Source organism: Cherax quadricarinatus, chromosome 22 (genome assembly GCF_038502225.1).
Source record: "Cherax quadricarinatus isolate ZL_2023a chromosome 22, ASM3850222v1, whole genome shotgun sequence".
Classification (NCBI taxonomy): Eukaryota; Metazoa; Arthropoda; class Malacostraca; order Decapoda; family Parastacidae; genus Cherax; species Cherax quadricarinatus.
In genome coordinates this window covers 3,603,774-3,627,481 of record NC_091313.1, presented here as the reverse complement: position 1 = coordinate 3,627,481, position 23,708 = coordinate 3,603,774, and the positions used below count along the sequence as shown (strand labels likewise).

The 23,708-nt window shown below is 45.2% G+C and overlaps 2 non-coding genes across 2 annotated transcripts; both read left to right on the top strand.

The window, feature by feature from the left end:
• The first annotated feature begins 10,246 nt into the window (after positions 1-10,246).
• TRNAP-AGG (transfer RNA proline (anticodon AGG)) lies at positions 10,247-10,318 on the top strand. The gene has a single exon. It is a non-coding gene; the product is annotated as a tRNA-Pro (tRNA).
• Positions 10,319-17,726: 7,408 nt separating this feature from the next.
• TRNAP-AGG (transfer RNA proline (anticodon AGG)) lies at positions 17,727-17,798 on the top strand. Its single transcript has one exon. It is a non-coding gene; the product is annotated as a tRNA-Pro (tRNA).
• Positions 17,799-23,708: the final 5,910 nt, after the last annotated feature.

Here is a 23,708-nt window from a genome sequence, read left to right as displayed (position 1 = left end):
TGCTTCCGACAATCATACGAGAGACATACAGAATACAAGATGACGAGGTATATGGTGTGGCCCTGAATGGGGCCTATAGGATCTTTGTTAAGTTAAATTCGACGACTGTGTATGAGTCGTTGGTGAAGAAATTCGAGCATGTGAGTCTAGATGCAACTCCAGCTGTAAGAGTGCGTCTCATAGACATCTCTCGCCACTACACATGGTTGAAGTTGCGCAACGTCCCCTTCGAGGCTGACGAGGAGGACTTAAATAATGTGTTTGAGGCGTTTGGTACCGTGCATCTGGCAACCCAAGGCAAGTGGGCGGCAGGTGCATATATGGGACGTCCGGAGGGTACTTTCTCCCTCAAAATGACTCTGAGGCATCCAATCCCGCTCCACGCCTAGATGACAGAGTTTCGGACCCAAATTCTTGTGTCTTATGCTGGGCAGCGACGTACATGCAGGCTGTGTGGGGAGTATGATCACATGGCGGCGACGTGTGTGCAATGGAGGAGGGGGATGGTGCAGACTGGTGGAGCACCAGTTACAGGTGTGGATGCCATCGTGGAGAGTCCCAGGGGCAAACGAGGAGGTGCCCGTCTGTGGAGTGATATTGTTGAGGTTTCCATTGTGGTGAATGATGGGCGTGCCATAAGTTGTGTTGAGCCAGAAATGGCCACTTTGGCGGTGACAGGGGAGGAAGTGCTTGTCCAGCAGGAGGTGCTGGCACGGGAGGAAGAGCTGAATGAGGTTTTGAAAACTTTACCTCCATCTGGGGAGGATGACTTCCTTGTTCGGGAGACCATCCCTGAGTTGCAGGGTGAGAGTGTCGGGACATGCAAAGGAAGGAAGGAGATCATCAGGCACAGAGAGGAGTCACCGTGCTCTGTGCAACATGAAACAGTAGAGGTTGAAGTTCACTGTGAGGAATCATCGGAAGATGGCATGGCGGTGGAGGGTGTCACGAGGAAGAGAGCGGCGGCGTCAGACTCAGATGACGTCCTGACACCAGCGCAGAGGTCTGGGAGAAAGGATAAATATTCTCGAGGTAGCCAGGATAAGAGGCATCGCAAGAAGGGGGGTGGGGTGGATGGTGCGAAATCATGTGTTGACCCTGGGGCAGGAGGCCCTGGGAAGGTTGAGAGGAGGAAGGGTTGGAAACTTTAGGAAGGCCTTAGGTGAATGACTGTGAATGTGAATGGACTGTGTAATAGAGTGAAGAGGGAATGTTTTCATATGCTCTTACGTAAATATAGAGTGGACGTCGTATTTCTACAGGAGCATAATTTCAGGGAGGGAAGAGTGCTAGAGGTGGCAGGGCTTAAGGTTTTGACTCTGCCTTCTGCACATTTGAAAGGTGGTGTGGGTTTATTGATAAAGGAGGCAAGCCCGTTTGTGTTGATACGAAGTGAGGGGGAGGAGGGGAAGGGTGTTGCATGTGGATGGGTGGAGGATGGGGCAGAGGGTAACCTTTGTAAGTGTGTATGTGCCAGCAGAAAGCAATATGAAAGTAAAGAGGGATTTTGTGTATGATGATCTACTTTTCGCCTTACGTGGTTTACCTGCAGTGGCCATCGTTGGTGGGGACTGGAATTGTGTAATTCGGAGAGCTGATGTGGAACCACGAGGGGGGGGCACATGTTGGCAGCCTTACGAAATCTCTTGGTGGATGTTCAGTTGAGGGATGTGGTAGGTGGGGGCGCGTGGGAGGTAGAGCACACTTTCGTGAAGAGAGGTTATGTGGCTAGGTTAGATAGGTTGTACATATCTCATGGGGTATTGTCAAAGTCTGTCCATACAATTGAAGTAGCTTTTTCTGATCACCGGGTGGTAGTGGCAGAGGTCGAGTGGGAGTCATTAGCTAATATCTCTAGGGGATACTGGAAGTTAAATACGAGTGTGTTAGAAGATGAGGAGGGGTTGGAGGATTTTACAGAGCTGTGGGAGGGGTTACATGAGGAGGTACAAGGGGTAGAGGATGTGGTGACGTGGTGGGATGATGTGGCTAAGGAACGGATTTGGCATTATTATGTGTGGGAAGGGAAATGGATCAATTCTTTAAAATATGGGCTTATTAACTATTTGGAGGACAGGCTAAGGGGTTGTTATGTATGGGGAGCAGTGGAGGGTACCTATCCTATGGACGACATTATGGTACTTAAGGAGAGGCTGCGGGAAATCCAGGACGAGAGGTTCCAAGCAGTGGGAGTAATGGCGTGGGTGGAGGAGGTGTTATGGGGAGATAGGCCGTCGTCGTGTGTGTTGCGTAGGCAAAAACAACGTCAGCAGGCAACAGCTATTCCATGGTTGGAGGTTCATGAGTCGGTGGGTGGGTATAGGGTGGGTCAGGTTATACAAACTACAGATGGCATGGGGTTGTTTGCGGATAAGTGGTATAAGCAGTATTGGCAAGAGGAAGAGGTAGGAATTGGGGATTTAGAACAGGTGTGTGGAAGTGTGACATGTCGGTTGGGAAACAGTGATAGGGAAGCTCTGGGTGGGGAAATAACTGAGGAGGAAATATGGAGAGCTTTAAGTGAAATGAGTAAGGGCAAAGCGCGGGGAATCGATGGACTACTGGCAGAGTTTTATCAACAGCATTGGGAGCTAATGAGGGGTTTTTTGCTAAGGTTATTAAATTTGATGAAGGAGAGGGGCACGTTGGGAGAAAAGCAGGCAACAGCTGTAGTAGTCTTGGTACCGAAGGGTAAGGGACAGCATACGCTTAGGGACTACCGGGCAATATCGTTGTTATGCACGGATTATTGTATGCTAAGATTTTAGGAAATAGGTTAAAGTGTGTAGTAGGGCGGGTTGTATCGTAAACCCAGTTTGGGTTGCCAGGTAGGTCTATGGGGGAGGGGCATGGGCTACTACGGGATTTCGTGGAAGTAAAAGGGGGGAAAGGAGGGGGGCTTGGTTGCTATAGACTGGCAAGGAGCATATGATAGAGTGGAGAGAGAAGCATTGAGAGCTATCCTTAGGAAACAGGGTTTTGGGGAAGAAATAGTGGGCTGGGTAGATGCGTTATATCGTGGGGCAATGGTGAGGGTACAGATTAATGGAAGATTGGGGGGAGGATTGTAATGGGTAGGGGACTTAGACATGGGTGTCCTATGTCACAGCTTTTGTTTGAGTGCATACAGGACCCCTTTTATAGAATGGTGGAGCAGCAAATGGGCATTAGTGAGGGGGAAGGAAGTGGAGTTGGGAGGGTTTGGCCAGTTCTAATAGGGTATGTAGATGATACTACTGTTCTGGTTAGGGAGGGGATGCCAATGAACGCCTTAGATGTGGTAGTTGACACGTTCCCAGGTGCAACTGGTATGAGAGTGAATTCAGAGAAGTCCATGGTCATGGGGTTAGGAGCTTGGGTGGGGAGGGTTGAGTGGGGTACTGCAGTTGTGACGAAGTGGGTGACTTCGTTAAAACTTTGTGGTCTTACCAATGCAGATGATCTGGATGTTGCACGTGTGGAAAACTCGGTTAGGTTGGTAGACAGGATTCTGGGTCGCTTGGGAGCATTGCGGCCTTATCATTTGACCCTTGTGCAGCGTGCCATTGTTATTAACGTCTTATTGTATAGCAAGGTTTGGCATGTGTCAGCCGTGTTCCCTTTAACTGGGACGGCAATTGCAAGTATACTTAGACGGGTTTTTAAATTCTTGTGGGGTTCGGGCTGTGATTGGCTTAAAAGGGATATGGTAATGTTACCTGTGCGTCAGTGGGGATTGGGTTTAATGAATTTAAAGCGGAGGGTAAAATGTATCTTCATTAAGCGGGAGGTGATGAGGGAGGGTGTGGGTGGAGGGAAGCTGGTCAAGATACACCGTAGATTGCAACATTTGTATTTTGGAGTAGAGTTGCTTGAGTGTGAAACTATTTTGAGGGCAATGGTGTTGGTTAGGGATTTGGGGAAGGTAAAAATAAGTAGGCTGTGTAGGATGTTAGTGGGGAGGGTAGTGGCACCGGTGGAGGGAATTTTCCCCATGTATGACTGGGGAAGTATATGGAGAAGGTTCAGTAGGTTAAGGTTACAACCCCGTGGGCGTTAGGTGATGTATTGTTTTTTTGCATGGGATTTTACCGTCGGGTGTGGTTTTACGGGATAGAAGGGTGATTGGGGGGGGTCTGTGGAATATGTGGAGAGGAGGATTCTGCATTCCACGTAGTGTATTTTTGTGAGGGGATGGGGAGCGTCAGGGGTTGGTTGAGCAGGGTGCTGCATAGGATAAGAGGTAAAAGCATTTCTGTTCTGCGAGCATTAAGTCTTGATGTGGGGGGTATGGATGAGAGTATTATTAGGGCTGTGGAGTACATTATGGTAGATTATATATACATAACGTGGGGAATGAGGGAGAAAGAGGTCAGTGAGGTGAAGAGGCAGGTATTGGCAGTTACGTTTTATAAAACGTTGTGCCGTAACAGAGAAATTTATGGGAGAAGGTGGGAGCGGGCTTTCTCAGAGGGATATAGAGAACTTACGTTAAAGGTTTTATTAAATTTGTAAATTAGGTGTGAGGGGCAGGGTAGAGATGGTAAATGCTAATGTAGGATGGATTGTCAGGGGTAGAAACGGGGTTGTCTCCTTGCATAATGTAACGGGCGAATGTGTATGAACCTGTGCGTATGATGTGTAATCACAGTCTGCGCCTGTGTGCGCCTTAGACGATGTGATTAAGGATTGGTTGAACTTCATTAAGCAATGTTCCTGGACTTGTTAAGCACTAGAAGTGTATCTTACCCTGGTTTAAGTGTCAATGTCACTAATACGTTTTCAATTTGGTGTTCCTGTATCACCAGTGATTGTAAGACATATTAAATATATTCTTGCTGAATGATAATTCAGGATGTTTCTGTTACTAGTTTATACCTAGTTGTACTTTAGTTCATTCCAGCACTACACATAGACAACATCAACTTCATTATGTGAAGTAGTGACTATACTCTATATGACCAAAATACTCTAGCTATATACTTATCCAAACTTCCCACCACTACAGATATCAGTACTAGAACTCAGCACACAACTCAGGATATAAATAACCATAATTTAAACCTAGAAGATGATTGATCACGTTGACCCTGATCTAAGCCTCCATAATCTGACACCCAATCAAAACCTATTGGAAAGTAACTGCCTTTATTACACAGCAACACAAGCCAGCACTATCCTAAACAATGCTAAAAGTCTATCAGTACTTAACTACAACATCAGGTCCTTAAGCAAACACTATGATGACCTCCTGGCACTCCTTGAATCACTAAAGACACCCTTCTCCTGCATTATTCTTACTGAGACCTGGCTTAAGCAGGACACAATAGATATCTACCCTCTACCAGGATACACAGCAATTCACAACTGCAGACCAAACCAAGTTGGGGGTGGTATTGCAATCTATTACTCTAACCAATTATCTTGTATTAGCACCACTTGCTCTAGTGATGAATATGGGGAATACATTTTTGCTAATTTTACTGTAAAAAACCTTAAGACACCTATAACAATCGGTGCCATTTACCGGATACCTCACACAAACATCCCAAATTTCAGTGAGAAATTAAAGTCACTAATAACAAACAGACAAATGAATAAGCACCACCTTCTCTTAGCTGGATGGAGACTTCAACATCAACCTTGGCTTACTAGATGATCAGCCTGTAACTGATTTCATCAACAATATGAACAACACACTTCTCATACCAACAATAACTATACCAATCAGGCTCACTGAGACAAGTACAACCATAATAGACCACATATGGACCAATATACTAGCCCCCCTTAAATCAGGGATAATCACAGATAGCACTACAGACCAATACCCTACCTTTCTCCTGACAAACATTAGTAAACCACCACTTGAATTCAACAAAGTCTCATTTAGACTCCATGACGAGGCCTCAATAAGGAAGTTCACAGCTGACCTAGAGATTGTTGACTGGCCTACAGAATTCTCCAAGGCCAATGGTATTGATGACTGGACAGACATTTTTCTTAACAAATTACTTAGACTATACAACAAACATTGTCCTATAAAAACGAAACAGATCACAAACAAACGGCTTGGTTGCCCATGGCTAACCAGTACCATTCTGAAATCCATTGACAAGAAACACCAATATGAAAAGCAATATAGACAGGGCTTAATACACAAAGATATTCTTAAACACTATTCATCAGTTCTCACCAAAGTAATAAAGAAAGCCAAACAACTATACTACTCCAGTAGATTCACAGACACTAGAGGAGATATAAAAAAGACCTGGAAAACATTCTCTCAGATTCTAGGGACCCACAAACTGAAAAAAACAAGAATATTGTCCTAACTAAACCTAATGAAACACCACTACATCCCACTGACACAGCTAACAAGATAAACGACTTCTTCTCAACCATAGGATCTAATCTCGCCAATAAAATCCCACATACCAATGCCCATGCCGGGGACTACCTAGACGGGAATTTCCCAAATTCCTTCTATCTTGCACTAACTGAGCCCTCGGAAGTCACTGAGATTATAAAGTAACTTAAAAACAACTCAGGGAATCTGTCTAATGTCCCACCATTACTGTACAAGCGAGCGGCCCATATCCTTTCGCATGCTATTTCATTACTTTTTAACAAGTCACTAGAAACTAGCGCCTTCCCGAAACTACTCAAGATGGCAAGGGTTACACCAATACATAAAGGTGGTGACCCTACAGACTTAAACAACTATAGGCCAATATCAAACTTACCATTGCTATTCAAAATCTTTGAGAAACTCGTGCACAGGAGACTATATTCATTTATAACAACACAAAACATACTCAACCCCTGCCAATTTGGATTCAGGAAAAATAAAAGCACTAATGATGCAATCATAAAAATGCTAGATCTGCTTTACACAGCATTGAAAAATAAGGAATATTCACTAGGAATTTTTATTGACCTAAGAAAAGCTTTTGACACAGTAGACCACGACATCCTGCTCCACAAAGTTGACCATTACAGTATAAGAGCCCATGCGCTTGCTTATTTCAAATCTTACCTTACTAATAGGTATCAGTATGTCACCATTAAGACACAGCATCAACAACACGGCCACTTGATACTGGAGTTTCGCAGGGAAGTGTCCTTGGTCCCCTGCTCTTCTTCATATACATCAATGATCTTCCAAACGTATCCCAACACCTGAAACCCATTCTGTTTGCTGACGACACGACTTATGTCATCTCTCACCCTAATCTTGCCACCCTCAACACCATTGTTAACGAGGAGCTGATCAAAATATCGACTTGGATGACAGCCAATAAACTTACGCTTAACACTAACAAAACCTACTATATTATGTTTGGTAGCAGAGCAGGAGATGCACAAATGAACATTAAGATCGACAACACTCTAATTACCAGACATAATGAGGGCAAATTCCTAGGCCTATACCTTGACAACAACCTGAATTTCAGCACCCATATCCAACACATAACCAAAAAAGTATCCAAAACGGTTGGGATCCTCTCCAAGATACGATACTACGTGCCGCAAAATGCCCTTCTCACACTATACCACTCACTTATTTATCCATACCTCACCTATGCTATTTGTGCTTGGGGATCAACTGCAGCAACACACCTAAAGCCAATAATAACCCAACAAAAAGCTGCAGTAAGAATAATCACTAAATCCCATCCCTGGCAACACCCCCCCCCACTCTTCATAGATCTAAACTTACTCCCTGTTCAGTACATCCACACTTACTCCTGTGCAATCTACATCTGCAGGACCTTAAACTCCAATATCATCCTTGACCTAAAACGCTTTCTTGATAGTTGTGACAGAACCCACAGGCATAACACCAGACACAAACATCTCTACGACATTCCCCGTGTCCGACTAAACCTTTACAAAAATTCAATGTATGTCAAAGGCCCTAAAATCTGGAACACCCTACCTGAGAACTCTAGAACTGCAGACACATTCATCACCTTCAAAACTACCATTAGAAAACATCTTATCTCCCTGATACACCCCATCAACTATCTACACGAATACCACCTGGTGGTTCACACTTACACTCACTCACCCATTTGACCATAAACAGAAATATTAATCTCAGTCTTAAAATAATGACTCCTATGATACTCCAATACTGAAACTATGTACTGTGCCAAAACAAAAGCATTCACATTGCTAAACTCACAAACTAGTATTTAGTCACGTAGCCATAATACCAACTTACCTCATAATTTGTAATATTTTAAAATAAAGAATTAAACTAAGTCTGCCCGAAATGCCTAGCCATGCTAGGCGTTCTAGTGGTACACTCTGTAATCATTATTTAACTACATGTAAACCACACAACAACCAAATTCTGTAAATTCAACATTGTAATCTTTATAGAGAATAAACTTTGAATTTGAATTTGAATTTGAATGTGTGTGTGGGGGGGGGGAAAGTGATGAAATTTTAAGTCACTATCGGTAGTGATACTTTTGTATGATAATGGATGTCGAATGTTGCGTGTGAGAGTGTAAGACCACTGTAATGTATGGTGTTTGAGAGTAAAATACCACTGTAATGTATAGTGTGTGTGAGAGTGTAATACCACTGTAATGTGTATGACTTGGCCATGTTTCTCTTATGTTAATAGTTTTATTCATTGTACTGTGTTTTTGGTGTTACTGTTTCACCAATACTTGTATAATTACCACTTCGTTTATTCATATATGTCAAGTTAGGATGTTAAAGTTACCATGTTGGTGATAACGATCATATTCATTTCGGGGTGAACGGGGGGGGGGGTAATTAATGTGTAATGAGTTTAAGTCGTTACCGGTAATACCAACTTTATTGGTAGTTGTATATATATAAAATATAAAAAAAAAAATTAATCTGATGGATTACATGAGAACTGAAATGTCGATCGGGAACCTCATAGGAATGGTAACCTTAGACTTGCAAAAGGCTTTCGATACTGTCAACCACAATATATTATGTAAGAAAATTCATGCTATCGGCATAGGTTCTGTATAGTGGTTTAACAGATCGGCCGATTCCCACCAAGGCAGGGTGGCTCGAAAAAGAAAAACATTCATCACTCACTCCATCCCTGTCTTGCCAGGTGGGTACTTTACACTACAGTTATAAAACTGCAACATTAACACCCATGCGTGTCGTATGAGGCGACACGCCGGGAGCAATGTCTTCTTGTTGTTGATTCGCCAGAATTCTCCCGGCCCGGGCCTTTTCCAAGTGGTGGCCCGGCCTTGGCTCCCTATCTAGGGAGTGTCTGAGACCTAAGTCTCCCATGGGAGGAGGTACAAGTAGCCCCTCATCGCTGGGACCAACTGTCCCCAGACCTAGCCACATTCCCCACCCTCACGGTACTCGTAAGGAGAAACTAGGCCTCTCTGGTCTGCCATTCCCGCCCCAAGGGGGAGAATGGGAATGGCAGTCTTGTGAGCTACAAGCTCTGTCTCAGGCACCTACCCTACCCTAGAAGAGCTGGGCATGGTGTCGATCGGGAGCAATGGGCTAGTAACCCTTTCTGTACACATTTACTAAAAACGAGAAGAAAAGCTTTAGTGCAGATATATATATGTATATTTAGTGCAGATAAGATTTCGTTCGGATTTTTAACCCCAGAGGGTTAGCCACCCAGGATATCCCAAGAAAGTCAGTGCATCATCGAGGACTGTCTAACTTATTTCCATTGGGGTCCTTAATCTTGTCCCCCAGGATGCGACCCACACCAGTCGACTAACACCCAGGTACCTATTTGCTGCTAGGTGAACAGGGCAATAGGTGTAAGGAAACGTGTAGGAATTTCCACCCGCCGGGAATCGAACCCAGGCCCTCCGTGTGTGAAGCGGGAGTTTTAGCCACCAGACCACCGGGCCACCGCCCGGTAATAAAATGTTATTAAGCACAAAAGAAAGTCACTAACAAGCGGTGCATTTCGGGCAGGAAAAGAAAAACATTGATTCAAAATTACGTTCACCTTCGTTAGATCAAACATGATTTCCTCACATTCAATAGTCGCTGTATGACCCTTACGTGTTTAACACTGAGGTGTATATTACAGTCACAAGCATTTTTAGACAAATAAATTAATTACACTAGCACCTCTCTATCTCTCTCTCGTTCTCTAACGGTCTCTCTTTATGTAACTGCGTTTTCTCTGGAGCTTTATAGAATGAAAACGAGAATTTGAACTAAAACTCACTCAAAAAAGTGCAGTAGAAAGTTTAAGATAAGTTTCTAAATTATAAATAACGGCCTGATGGTCTAGTGGTATGATTCTCGCTTAGGGTGCGAGAGGTCCCGGGTTCAACTCCCGGTCAGGCCCAACATATTTTGGTAACATAAGAAATTGTATATTAATATCAGATGTTAATTTATTCCTTAGAAAATCTCCTGATGCAATGTTCATTATACAGTGACTTGTCCATGTATTTGTGTCTGTGTGTGTGTACATTGATATTCCTTTAAGCCCTCTTTTATTTATTTAGGTTTTCTTCATGGTTGCTTTAAACAGAGGCTATCTACGATAATTGTCTACACTATTTTTTTTAACAAAGCTGGATGCATCAGATTGTACTGAGGTTGTGAGTTTTAGTTTCCAGTTTTTTAAATTGTGCAATAGCTGAAGAATGCCTCTTCTTATCGTCTTGAAACCTTTAATGTTGGTATATCTTTATAAAGAAAAAGGGATAAATTGATTTTGGGCTTCGTAAGTACCAATTTTCCAATTTCCAAAACTGATTTTGATTTTCTTGCAATAATTTGCCAATTCCTCCTCTTATCAACTTCAAACCTGTAATTTACCGATAACTTGTGAATGAAACTTCTGAGCGGCTTCAGACTTAGCACTGGTTTATTTTGGAATATTAAAACCACTGAGCAATAACTAAGAAGTTACAATCTATGCATTATTTGATTTACTTTATGCTTTCAAAGCACGTGTTTCTAATTCTAAATCGAATTGGTTTTGGACTGTGTCTGTGCCTGTAGGCCGCGCTTTTAATGAAGAAATTGAGATAGGAAACAAACTTCATAACAAGATAAGTGGCTGATTCAGTCAGGAAAGGGAAGTGTCTGAGTGACTTGTCGTAGAGAGCGAAGGTTTCCAGTGGAATCCGGTTTTACCAGAGTCGGTTCTTGATCCACTCCTCTTCGCATGCAATAACCTGATAGTGTGTCTTCTAATTGGCTTTAAATCCTCATTGCTGATTCGCTGCCTGGATGAGGTAGAGTGCGGTCGTGCTTTGCACCCCTCTACTGTTTCCCAGACGAGCTACTCGGTCAACAACATGGTGCCAGGTGTGCGCAGGAGAGTGAATACTGTGGGCATTGAACTCATTAGTGGGGCTTTAACGCCTACGTCAGTCGATGTTTTATTGCCCAAAATTATAAGAGAGACATACGGCATCAGAGACGAGGATTTATATGGAGTGGCACTGAACGGTGTATATAGAATTTTCGTGAAAGTGCTAACTGCTCAAGTATACGAGGCTTTGGTTGATCGTTACCAAGATGTCAGCATTAACGTAACACCGACAGTGAGGGTCAAGTTGACGGATGTATCACGACATTATTCGTGGGTTAAGCTCTGCAACGTGCCTTTTGAGGGTGATGAGGTAGATATTCGAAATGTATTCGAATGTTATGGAACTGTACATCTGACCCAACCTGGCAAATGGGTAAAAGGTGATTACACAGGATATCCTGAGGGTTCTTTTAATCTCAAGATGACACTAAGGCATCCTAAATCCTCGTATGTATATCTCGAAGAGTTTAGAACCCAGGTAATGGTAGCATATGCGAGGCAGAGACGTACGTGCCGACTGTGTGGCGAATATGACCATATGGCGGCAGACTGTGGCAAGCGGAGTATGGCTCCTGGGCTGGCAAGGGGCGGAGCACCTGCGCATGAGCACCCGATGCCTAAGGAAGAACGGGGGCAAGGAGGAGGGCGTGGTCGCATGTGGAGTGAAGAGGTAGTGGCTCCTCCTGTGGAATCGGAAGAAGGGGTGATCCATGAATCACCTGGCCCATCAACAGTGGCTCCTGGGCCGGCAAGGGGCGGAGCACCTGTGCATGAGCACCCGATGCCTAAGGAAGAATGGGTGCAAGGAGGAGGGCGTGGTCGCATGTGGAGTGAAGAGGTGGTGGCTCCTCCTGTGGAATCGGAAGAAGTGGTGATCCATGAATCACCTGGCCCATCAACAGTACAGTTGTCAAGTGAGGAGGTGCAGGAGGGCGCAGCAGTGAAGGCTATTGAGGAGGAGTTGGAGACGGTGATACAGGCTATGTTACAGTCTACGGAGGTGGAGAGTTACAGCGAACAAGAACCTGGGATCAGGGCAGAAGGTGTGTGGGGAAGGGGAGGATCAGGTGTCACCTGTGGTGGAGAGTGCGAGTGCCATGGAAGGACATGGAGGTGGATTAAGGGTGGTAGAGGTGGATGTCCATTGTGCTGGCTCCCAGGACTCAGATATGGAAACTGAGGGAGCTACAAGGAAAAGGGCAGCAGCGTCAGATTCGGACGATGTTCTGACGCCGGCGCAAAGGCCGGGGAAAAAGACATGGGGTTATGGTACCCAGAGTGACTCTGCGAGAGGGCCACAACAGAACTGGGGGGATGGTTGGGAAGGAGAGGGGAGTCTGTGGCAAAGGCACAGTCCAGGGGAACGGTCTGAAAGGGAAGAATCTTGACATGAGGTGGGGAAGGAAACCTTAAACTGGCCTCAGGTGTGTAACAATAAATATTAATGGTCTGTGTGATGGTGTTAAATGGGAGTGCTTCAGGATGTTTTTGAATAGGTACAAGGTTGACGTAGCTTTTGTGCAGGAGCACAATTTTAAGCTTGGTCGTGAATTAGTGGTGCCTGGGTATCAGGCTTATGTGTTGCCGTCTGAGCGTTTAAAAGGAGGAGTGGGTGTGTTGATCAGGGAGGCGAGCCCGTTTGTATTGCATAGGAAAGAGGGGGGGAGGGGGGAGAGTATTACGTGTGGAAGGATGGTGGATAGGAGAGAGAGTGGCGTTTGTGTGTGTGTATGCCCCAGCAGAAAGTGACGTGAAAGTGAAGATGGATTTTGTGTGGGAGGAGCTCGTGTACTACCTACGCACGTTACCGTCTGTGGCGATTGTGGGGGGGGATTGGAATTGTGTAATTAAGAGGACAGACGTGGAACCCAGAGGAGCGGGATATTTTTCCTCAGTCTTGGGGGGCCTGCTTGGAGATCTTCAGTTACGTGATGCTTTCGGGGGAGGTCTGTGGGAGGTGGAACATACGTTTATAAGAAGGGGATATGCGGCTCATTTGGACAGGTTATATTTATCTCAGAGGGTTTTGGTAGAGTCTTTTAAAACTATTGAGATGGTGTCTTCTGATCATAGGGCGGTATTAGTGGAGGTGGGGTGGGATGCTTTGGCTCGTAGGCAGGGAAGTTATTGGAAACTGAACACGATGGTTTTGAGGGATAGGGAGGGATTGGAAGGTTTTGCAGTATTTTGGGAACAGCTCTGGGCAGACAGAAGGACTGAGGAGGATGTGGTAGGATGGTGGGATAGTGTGGCTAAAGTAAGAATACGTCAATTTTATGTGAGGGAGGGTAAACGCATAAATCAATTGCGGTATGGTTTGTCAAATTATTTAGAATCTAGATTGCGGGATTGTTACATGGGGGGAGCTGTGGCCGGGGTGTACCCAGTGGAGGATATACACATGTTGAAGGGCAGGATAAGGGATTTACAAGAAGAACGTTTTGCAGCGGTACGTATACAGGCGGGGTTGGACGAAGTACTATGGGGCGACAAGCCATCGGCTTGTGTGCTGCGAGGACAGAAGGTACGCCAGCGAACGACTACAATACCGGGATTGCAAGTCATTTCTTTGGTGGGGGGGTTTAGAGAGGGACAGGTATTACAGGAAACCACGGGGATGAGTGCATATGCAGATAGATGGTTTGAGGAATATGGGAAAAGTAGTGGGGTAGATGGAGAGGTTCTTGGGCAGGTATGTGAGTATGTGCCATGCAAAGTGGGGAGGAGTGATCGGGAGGCACTGGGTGGGGTCATTGAGGAGGAGGAAATTTGGAGAGCCCTTATGGACATGAGGAAGGGAAAGGCACCCGGGATCGATGGTTTACCAAGCGAATTTTATGTACAGCACTGGGATCTGCTTAGGGGTTTCCTAGTAGAGTTAATGAATACCATGAAGGAAGGAGGTAAGATGGGAGAATCACAGGCAACGGCAGTGGTGGTGTTGGTCCCGAAGGGTAAACAGCAGAGTACCCTTCGGGATTACCAAGCCATTTCATTGCTTTGTGCTGATTATAAATTGTTCGCGAAAATTCTTGGGAATCGGCTTAAATGTGTTGTGGGGAGGGTCGTGTTTGAGTCTCAGTTTGGGTTGCCTGGTAGGTCAATGGGCGAGGGCCACGGGATCATAAAGGGGTTCCTGGAGGACATGGAAAGGGGAAGAGGGGCGTTGGTGGCGTTGGATTGGCAAGGGGCTTATGACAGGGTGGAAAGAAAGGCTTTGAGGGATATTCTCCTACGACAGGGGTTTGGCGAAGAAATAGTGGGGTGGGTGGATACGTTGTACTCAAACGCGAAGGTAAGGGTGCAAATCAATGGGTGTGTGGGGGAGGGAGTCACCATGGGGCGAGGTCTTTGGCAGGGATGTCCATTATCACAACTTTTGTTTGCATGTGTTCAGGATCCCTTTTATAGGATGGTGGAGGATCGTCTAAGGACAGGGGATGGGGATGGTGAGCAGAAGCCTTGGCCTGGTTTGGTGGGCTATGTTGATGATACAACTATTTTGGTGAGTGAGGAGACACGGTTAGGACTTTTGGGGGAAGTTGTACACAATTTTGGGAGAGCTACTGGGATGAAGGTAAATCTGGAAAAGTCAATGATAATGGGGTTGGGAGAGTGGGCAGGGAGATTAGATTGGGGATGTGATGTTGTGCAGCGGAGAACCAGGAGTCTGAAAATCTGTGGTGTCGTTTATGAGGCTGACCTGAGTGCTGCGAGGATTAGCAATTCGAATAGGATGGTGGAACAGGTGCAGCGACGTTTGGGAATGCTGCGACCGCACCATTTAACCCTTAGGCAACGTGCAATCGTCATCAATGTATTACTATATAGTAAAGTCTGGTTTGTTTCGGCAGTGATGCCGTTAACAGGAACAGCGATCACGAGTATTCTTAGAATGGTGTTCAAATTTTTGTGGGGCTCAGGGTGCAACTGGTTGCAAAGGGAGGTAGTGACATTGCCGGTATGTAGGGGAGGGTTGGGTTTGTTGGACTTGAGAAAGCACGTGAAATGTGTTTTTATTAAGAGGGAAGTGATAAGTGCAGGTGGATGGAGGGAGGGTCAGCTAGATAAGGTACATGCTCACCTGAGGAAATGGTATGGAGGGGCGGAAATGAAGGAATGTGAAACAGTGTTACGTGCCTTAATGTTAGCCAGGGAACCGGGAAAAGTAAAGGTGGGAACTTTATGTAAATTGTTAGAGAGAAATGTAGTGGCGCCGGTTGAAGGGATCTACCCCATGTATGCATGGGATGTAATATGGCGAAGATTTAGTAAATTAAGGATACGACCTAGGCCACGTGAGGTTATGTATCGTTTCCTGCATGGGATTTTGCCATCGGGAGCGATGCTCCGAGATAGGAGGGTTATCGAGGGTGGGGGGTGTGGCAGATGCAGTGGGGAAGAGACTGCATATCATGTTGTCTATTTTTGTGAAGGTTTGGAGTGCATTAGGGTATGGATGAATAAGGTTGTGGTGAGGGTGGGGGGTCAAGGTGTGTCGTTACTGCGAGCGTTGAGTCTTGATATGAGTGGTGTGGATGAGGGTGTGGTAAGGGGTTTAACATATGTAATCGTGGACTACATATATGTTTTGTGGGGTATGAGGGGGAAGGAGGGTGGGGATGTGCTGAGAAGGACTTTGGCGGCGATGTTTTATCGAACCTTGTGTCGCAATAGAGACATTTTTGGGAAAAGGTGGGATGAGGTTTTTTCCGAGGGTTATAGAGGCCTAACAATAGGGAATTTATTGGCGTTATAAGGGGTTTAAACTGCCGGGGTGAGTAGGGTAGTAAAAGGGAGGGGGGGTTCAGGGGTATTCAACGGGCTCACCTCCTTGGGTGCGCAATGATGGGTGATTGGGTGTGATTGGAGGTACTCGTGTGGGACTAGATGAGAGGTTGTGAAAGATTAGTTTAGCTTAGTTCCCTTGATGGGGAAGGTGTAAATGGCAGTTTAAATATATAAATTATATAATATGTATATTTTCCTTTGGTAGCGTATTATGTTTCGCTTGTACTGGTCTTGCAATTGAATTTTAAACTTTTCTTGAGAGGATATTCCTTTCACTATGTACCTTGAAGAACTGAGTTATTTTTGCATTTTTGTTACGTGTTCCTGCATCAGATTTAAAGTAATTTCCTATTATGTAAACGTGTGTGGATAAGGATTAGTTCTCTAGATTAAAATTTTTGTATCTATATTTGTAAGTAATACTAGTTAGGCACGTGCTAGAAGGCACAGCGAAAGTATAGTCTTGTGGAATGTATGTTACGTTATTGGTAAGTTTTGTATGTGGCGTGTTAGGTGTTATAAGGAGTTTGGAGTTGTTAAGTTACTAAAATCATGATGAACCTTTTGGATAATACTTATTCATGTTCTAGTCTTGGGTTCTTTAAATAATTTACATAGCCTAGTATTGTACAGCTAATGTGGCATGTGGTGTATTATCTTGCATTTTGAGCGTGAACTTCACGATATGCAATGTTTTGAATGTTTGTAATTCATGGTTAACATTAATATTTGATATTATATTGGTGGTGTATATTATTCTACTTATTACAGTGTATGTGTATAGGAATGTAATGTTTCATATCTGTTATAGTCTGTAAATTTGTGTTTTTGTGTCTTGTTCATGCACTACCAACTTTTAGGTTTTGATGAGGTCAGGGTATGACCATTCATTAGGAAAATTCAATGTATGTTATTTAGAACGGGGACTGTACATACGAGGGGGGGGGGTAGAAGTGTCAGCTGTGTCTGCACTGGCAATAATGATTATTATAAAAGGAGGGTTTGTAGGTTATGTATATGGGTGCTCTGGTGGCCTGGTGGTTAACGCTCTCGTTTCCCACCGCGAGGGTCTGGGTTCGATTCCCAGCCAGAGTAGAAACATTGGACGTGTTTCTTTCCACCTGTTGTCTATGTTCCCCATCAGTAAAATGGGTACCTGGGTGTTAGTCGACTGGTGTGGGTCGCATCCTGGGACACTGACCTAATTTGCCCGAAATGCCTCCGGAGCATAACAAGGGACTTTCTATATAGTAATATGTCATTGTAATCAGCTAGGACTGTATACCCTGTACATGTACTTGTAGTAAAATAAAGATATTATTATTATTATTATGGTTGTGGGTTATGTATATGGTTGTAATATGGCCATGATCTATGGTGTTCTTAAAATGTATCGGGATTGTGTACTAGAGGTTTTGTAATATCTAGTATGGTTTTTAATTTTATACTCTTATACATTATTGTATTTGCTGTTTAAAAAAAAAAAAAAAAAAAAAAAAAAAAAAACGGTCTCTCTTTATGTAACTGCGTTTTCTCTGGAGCTTTATAGAATGAAAACGAGAATTTGAACTAAAACTCACTCAAAATTGTTAAGTGCAGTAGAAAGTTTAAGATAAGTTTCTACGTTATAAATAACGGCCTGATGGTCTAGTGGTATGATTCTCGCTTAGGGTGCGAGAGGTCCCGGGTTCAACTCCCGGTCAGGCCCAACATATTTTGGTAACATAAGAAATTATATATTAATATCAGATGTTAATTTATTCCTTAGAAAATCTCCTGATGCAATGTTCATTATACAGTGACTTGTCCATGTATTTGTGTCTGTGTGTGTGTACATTGATATTCCTTTAAGCCCTCTTTTATTTATTTAGGTTTTCTTCATGGTTGCTTTAAACAGAGGCTATCTACGATAATTGTCTACACTACTTTTTTTTAACAAAGCTGGATGCATCAGATTGTACTGAGGTTGTGAGTTTTAGTTTCCAGTTTTTTAAATTGTGCAATAGCTGAAGAATGCCTCTTCTTATCGTCTTGAAACCTTTAATGTTGGTATATCTTTATAAAGAAAAGGGGATAAATTGATTTTGGGCTTCGTAAGTACCAATTTTCCAATTTCCAAAACTGATTTTGATTTTCTTGCAATAATTTGCCAATTCCTCCTCTTATCAACTTCAAACCTGTAATTTACCGATAACTTGTGAATGAAACTTCTGAGCGGCTTCAGACTTAGCACTGGTTTATTTTGGAATATTAAAACCACTGAGCAATAACTAAGAAGTTACAATCTATGCATTATTTGATTTACTTTATGCTTTCAAAGCACGTGTTTCTAATTCTAAATCGAATTGGTTTTGGACTGTGTCTGTGCCTGTAGGCCGCGCTTTTAATGAAGAAATTGAGATAGGAAACAAACTTCATAACAAGATAAGTGGCTGATTCAGTCAGGAAAGGGAAGTGTCTGAGTGACCTGTCGTAGAGAGCGAAGGTTTCCAGTGGAATCCGGTTTTACCGGAGTCGGTTCTTGATCCACTCCTCTTCGCATGCGATAACCTGATAGTGTGTCTTCTAATTGGCTTTAAATCCTCATTGCTGATTCGCTGCCTGGATGAGGTAGAGTGCGGTCGTGCTTTGCACCCCTCTACTGTTTCCCAGACGAGCTACTCGGTCAACAACATGGCGCCAGGTGTGCGCAGGAGAGTGAATACTGTGGGCATTGAACTCATTAGTGGGGCTTTAACGCCTACGTCAGTCGATGTTTTATTGCCCAAAATTATAAGAGAGACATACGGCATCAGAGACGAGGATTTATATGGAGTGGCACTGAACGGTGTATATAGAATTTTCGTGAAAGTGCTAACTGCTCAAGTATACGAGGCTTTGGTTGATCGTTACCAAGATGTCAGCATTAACGTAACACCGGCAGTGAGGGTCAAGTTGACGGATGTATCACGACATTATTCGTGGGTTAAGCTCCTCAACATGCCTTTTGAGGCTGATGAGGTAGATATTCGAAATGTATTCGAATGTTATGGAACTGTACATCTGGCCCAACCTGGCAAATGGGTAAAAGGTGCTTACACAGGATATCCTGAGGGTTCTTTTAATCTCAAGATGACGCTAAGGCATCCTAAATCCTCGTATGTATATCTCGAAGAGTTTAGAACCCAGGTAATGGTAGCGTATGCGGGGCAGAGACGTACGTGCCGACTGTGTGGCGAATATGACCATATGGCGACAGACTGTGGCAAGCGGAGTATGGCTCCTGGGCCGGCAAGGGGTGGAGCACCTGTGCATGAGCACCCGATGCCTAAGGAAGAACGGGGGCAAGGAGGAGGGCATGGTCGCATGTGGAGTGAAGAGGTAGCGGCTCCTCCTGTGGAATCGGAAGAAGGGGTGATCCATGAATCACCTGGCCCATCAACAGTGGCTCCTGGGCCGGCAAGGGGCGGAGCACCTGTGCATGAGCACCCGATGCCTAAGGAAGAATGGGTGCAAGGAGGAGGGAGTGGTCGCATGTGGAGTGAAGAGGTGATGGCTCCTCCTGTGGAATCGGAAGAAGTGGTGATCCATGAATCACCTGGCCCATCAACAGTACAGTTGTCAAGTGAGGAGGTGCAGGAGGGTGCAGCAGTGAAGGCTATTGAGGAGGAGTTGGAGATGGTGATACAGGCTATGTTACAGTCTATGGAGGTGGAGAGTTACAGCGAACAAGAACCTGGGATCAGGGCAGAAGGTGTGTGTGGGGAAGGGGAGGATCAGGTGTCACCTGTGGTGGAGAGTGCGAGTGCCATGGAAGGACATGGAGGTGGATTAAGGGTGGGAGAGGTGGAAGTCCATTGTGCTGGCTCCCAGGACTCAGATATGGAAACTGAGGGAGCTACAAGGAAAAGGGCAGCAGCATCAGATTCGGACGATGTTCTGACGCCGGCGCAAAGGCCGGGGAAAAAGACATGGGGTTATGGTACCCAGAGTTACTCTGCGAGAGGGCCACAACAGAAGGGGGGGGATGGTTGGGAAGGAGAGGGGAGTCTGTGGCAAAGGCACAGTCCAGGGGAACGGTCTGAAAGGGAAGAATCTTGACATGAGGTGGGGAAGGAAACCTTAAACTGGCCTCAGGTGTGTAACAATAAATATTAATGGTCTGTGTGATGGTGTTAAATGGGAGTGCTTCAGGATGTTTTTGAATAAGTACAAGGTTGACGTAGCTTTTGTGCAGGAGCACAATTTTAAGCTTGGTCGTGAATTAGTGGTGCCTGGGTATCAGGCTTATGTGTTGCCGTCTGAGCGTTTAAAAGGAGGAGTGGGTGTGTTGATCAGGGAGGCGAGCCCGTTTGTATTGCATAGGAAAGAGGGGGGGGAGGGGAGAGAGTATTACGTGTGGAAGGATGGTGGATGGGAGAGAGAGTGGCGTTTGTGTGTGTGTATGCCCCAGCAGAAAGTGACATGAAAGTGAAGATGAATTTTGTGCGGGAGGAGCTCGTGTACTACCTACGCACGTTACCGTCTGTGGCGATTGTGGGGGGGGATTGGAATTGTGTAATTAAGAGGACAGACGTGGAACCCAGAGGAGCGGGATATTTTTCCTCAGTTTTGGGGGGCCTGCTTGGAGATCTTCAGTTACGTGATGCTTTCGGGGGAGGTCTGTGGGAGGTGGAACATACGTTTATAAGAAGGGGATATGCGGCTCGTTTGGACAGGTTATATTTATCTCAGAGGGTTTTGGTAGAGTCTTTTAAAACTATTGAGACGGTGTCTTCCGATCATAGGGCGGTATTAGTGGAGGTGGGATGGGATGCTTTGGCTCGTAGGCAGGGAAGTTATTGGAAACTGAACACGATGGTTTTGGGGGATAGGGAGGGAGTGGAAGCATTTGCAATATTTTGGGAACAGCTCTGTGCCGACAGAAGGACTGAGGAAGATGTGGTAGGATGGTGGGATAGTGTGGCTAAGTTAAGAATACGTCAATTTTATGTGAGGGAGGGCAAACGCATTAATCAATTGCGGTATGGTTTGTCAAATTATTTAGAATCTAGATTACGGAATTGTTACGAGGGGGGGGCGGTGGCCGGGGTGTACCCGGTGGAGGATATACACATGTTGAAGGACAGGATACGGGATTTGCAAGAAGAACGTTTTGCAGCTGTATGGGTACAGGCGGGGTTGGACGAAGTACTCTGGGGCAACAAGCCTTGTGTGCTGCGAGGACAGAAGGTACGACAGCAAATGACTACAATACCGGGTTTGCAAGTCATATCTTCTGTGGGGGGATTTTAGAGAGGGTCAGGTATTAAGGGACACCAAGGGGATGAGTGCATATGCAGATAGATGGTTTGAGGAATACGGGAAAAGTAGTGGGGTGGATGGCGAGGTTCTTGGGAAGGTATGTGAGTATGTGCCGTGCAAACTGGGGAGGAGTGATCGGGAGGCACTGGGTGGGGTCATTGAGGAGGGGGAAATATGGAGTGCCCTTGTGGACATGGGGAAGGGTAAGGCACCCGGGATCGATGGTTTACCAAGCGAATTTTATGTACAGCACTGGGGTCTGCTTAGGGGTTTCCTAGTAAGGTTAATGAATGCCATGAAAGACGGAGGTAAGATGGGAGAATCTCAGGCAACGGCGGTGGTGGTGTTGGTCCCAAAGGGTAAACAGCAGAGTACCCTTCGGGATTACCAAGCCATTTCGTTGCTTTGTGCTGATTATAAATTATTTGCGAAAATTCTTGGGAATCGGCTTAAATGTGTTGTGGGGAGGGTCGTGTTTGAGTCTCAGTTTGGGTTACCTGGTAGGTCAATGGGCGAGGGCCACGGGATTATCAAGGGGTTCCTGGAGGACATGGAAAGGGGAAGAGGGGCGTTGGTGGCGTTGGATTGGCAAGGGGCTTATGATAGGGTGTAAAGAAAGGCTTTGAGGGATATTCTCCTACGACAGGGGTTTGGCGAAGAAATAGTGGGGTGGGTGGATACGTTGTACTCAAACGCGACGGTAAGGGTGCAAATCAATGGGTGTGTGGGGGGGGAGTCAACATGGAGCAGGGTCTTCGGCAGGGATGTCCTTTATCACAAATATTGTTTGCATGTGTTCAGGATCCCTTTTATAGGATGGTGGAGGATCGTCTGAGGACGGGGGGGGAGGAATGGTGAGCTGAAGCCGTTGCCTGGTTTGGTGGGCTATGTTGATGATACCACTATTTTGGTAAGTGAGGAGACACGGTTAGGACTTTTGGGGAAAGTTGTACACACTTTTGGGAGAGCTACTGGGATGAAGGTAAATCTGGAAAAGTCAATGATCATGGGGCTTGGAGAGTGGGCAGAGAGATTAGATTGGAGATGTGATGTTGTGCAGCGGAGGACCGAGAGTCTGAAAATCTGCAGTGTCATGTATGAGGCTGACCTGAATGCTGCAAGGGTTAGCAATTCAAATAGGATGGTGGAACAGGTGCAGCGACGGTTGGGAATGCTGCGACCTCACCATTTAACCCTTAGGCAACGTGCAATTGTTATCAATGTATTACTATATAGTAAAGTCTGGTTTGTTTCGGCTGTGATGCCGTTAACAGGAACGGCGATCACGAGTATTCTTAGAATGGTGTTCAAATTTTTGTGGGGTTCAGGGTGCAACTGGTTGCGAAGGGAGGTAGTGACATTGCCGGTATGTAGGGGAGGGTTGGGTTTGTTGGACTTGAGAAAGTGCGTGAAATGTGTGTTTATTAAGAGGGAAGTGATGAGTGCAGGTGGATGGAGGGAGGGTCAGCTAGATAAGGTACATGCTCACATGAGGAAATGGTATGGAGGGGCGGAAATGAAGGAATGTGAAACAGTGTTACGTGCCTTAATGTTAGCCAGGGAACTGGGAAAAGTAAAGGTGGGAACTTTGTGTAAATCGTTAGGGGGATATGTAGTGGTGCCAGTTGAAGGGATCTACCCCATGTATGCATGGGATGTAATATGGCGAAGATTTAGTAAATTAAGGATACGACCTAGGGTGCGTGAGGTTATGTACCGTTTCCTGCATGGGATTTTGCCAACGGGAGCGATGCTCCGAGATAGGAGGGTTATTGAGGGTGGGGGTGTGGCAGATGCAGTGGGGAAGAGACTGCGTATCATGTTGTCTATTTTTGTGAAGGTTTGGAGTGCATCAGGGTATGGATGAGTAAGGTAGTGGTGAGGGTGGGGGTCAAGGTGTGTCGGTATTGCGAGCGTTGAGTCTTGATATGAGTGGTGTGGATGAGAGTGTGGTAAGAGGTTTAGCATATGTCATCGTGGACTACATATATGTTTTATGGGGTATGAGGGGGAAGGTGGGTGGGGATGTGATGAGAAGGACTTTGGCGGCGACGTTTTATCGAACTTTGTGTCGCAATAGAGACATTTTTGGGAAAAGGTGGGAAGAGTATTTTTCTGAGGGTTATAGAGGACTAACAATAGGGAATTTATTGGCGTTATAAGGGGCTTTAACTGCTGGGGTGAGCAGGTTGGTAAAAGGGGGGGGGGTCAAGGGATTTCAACGGGCTCACCTCCTTGGGTATGCAGTGATGTGGTTGGGTGTGATTGGAGGTACTAGTGTGTGACCAGATGAGAGGTTGTGCAAGATAAGTTTTGCTTAGTTCCCTTGATGGGG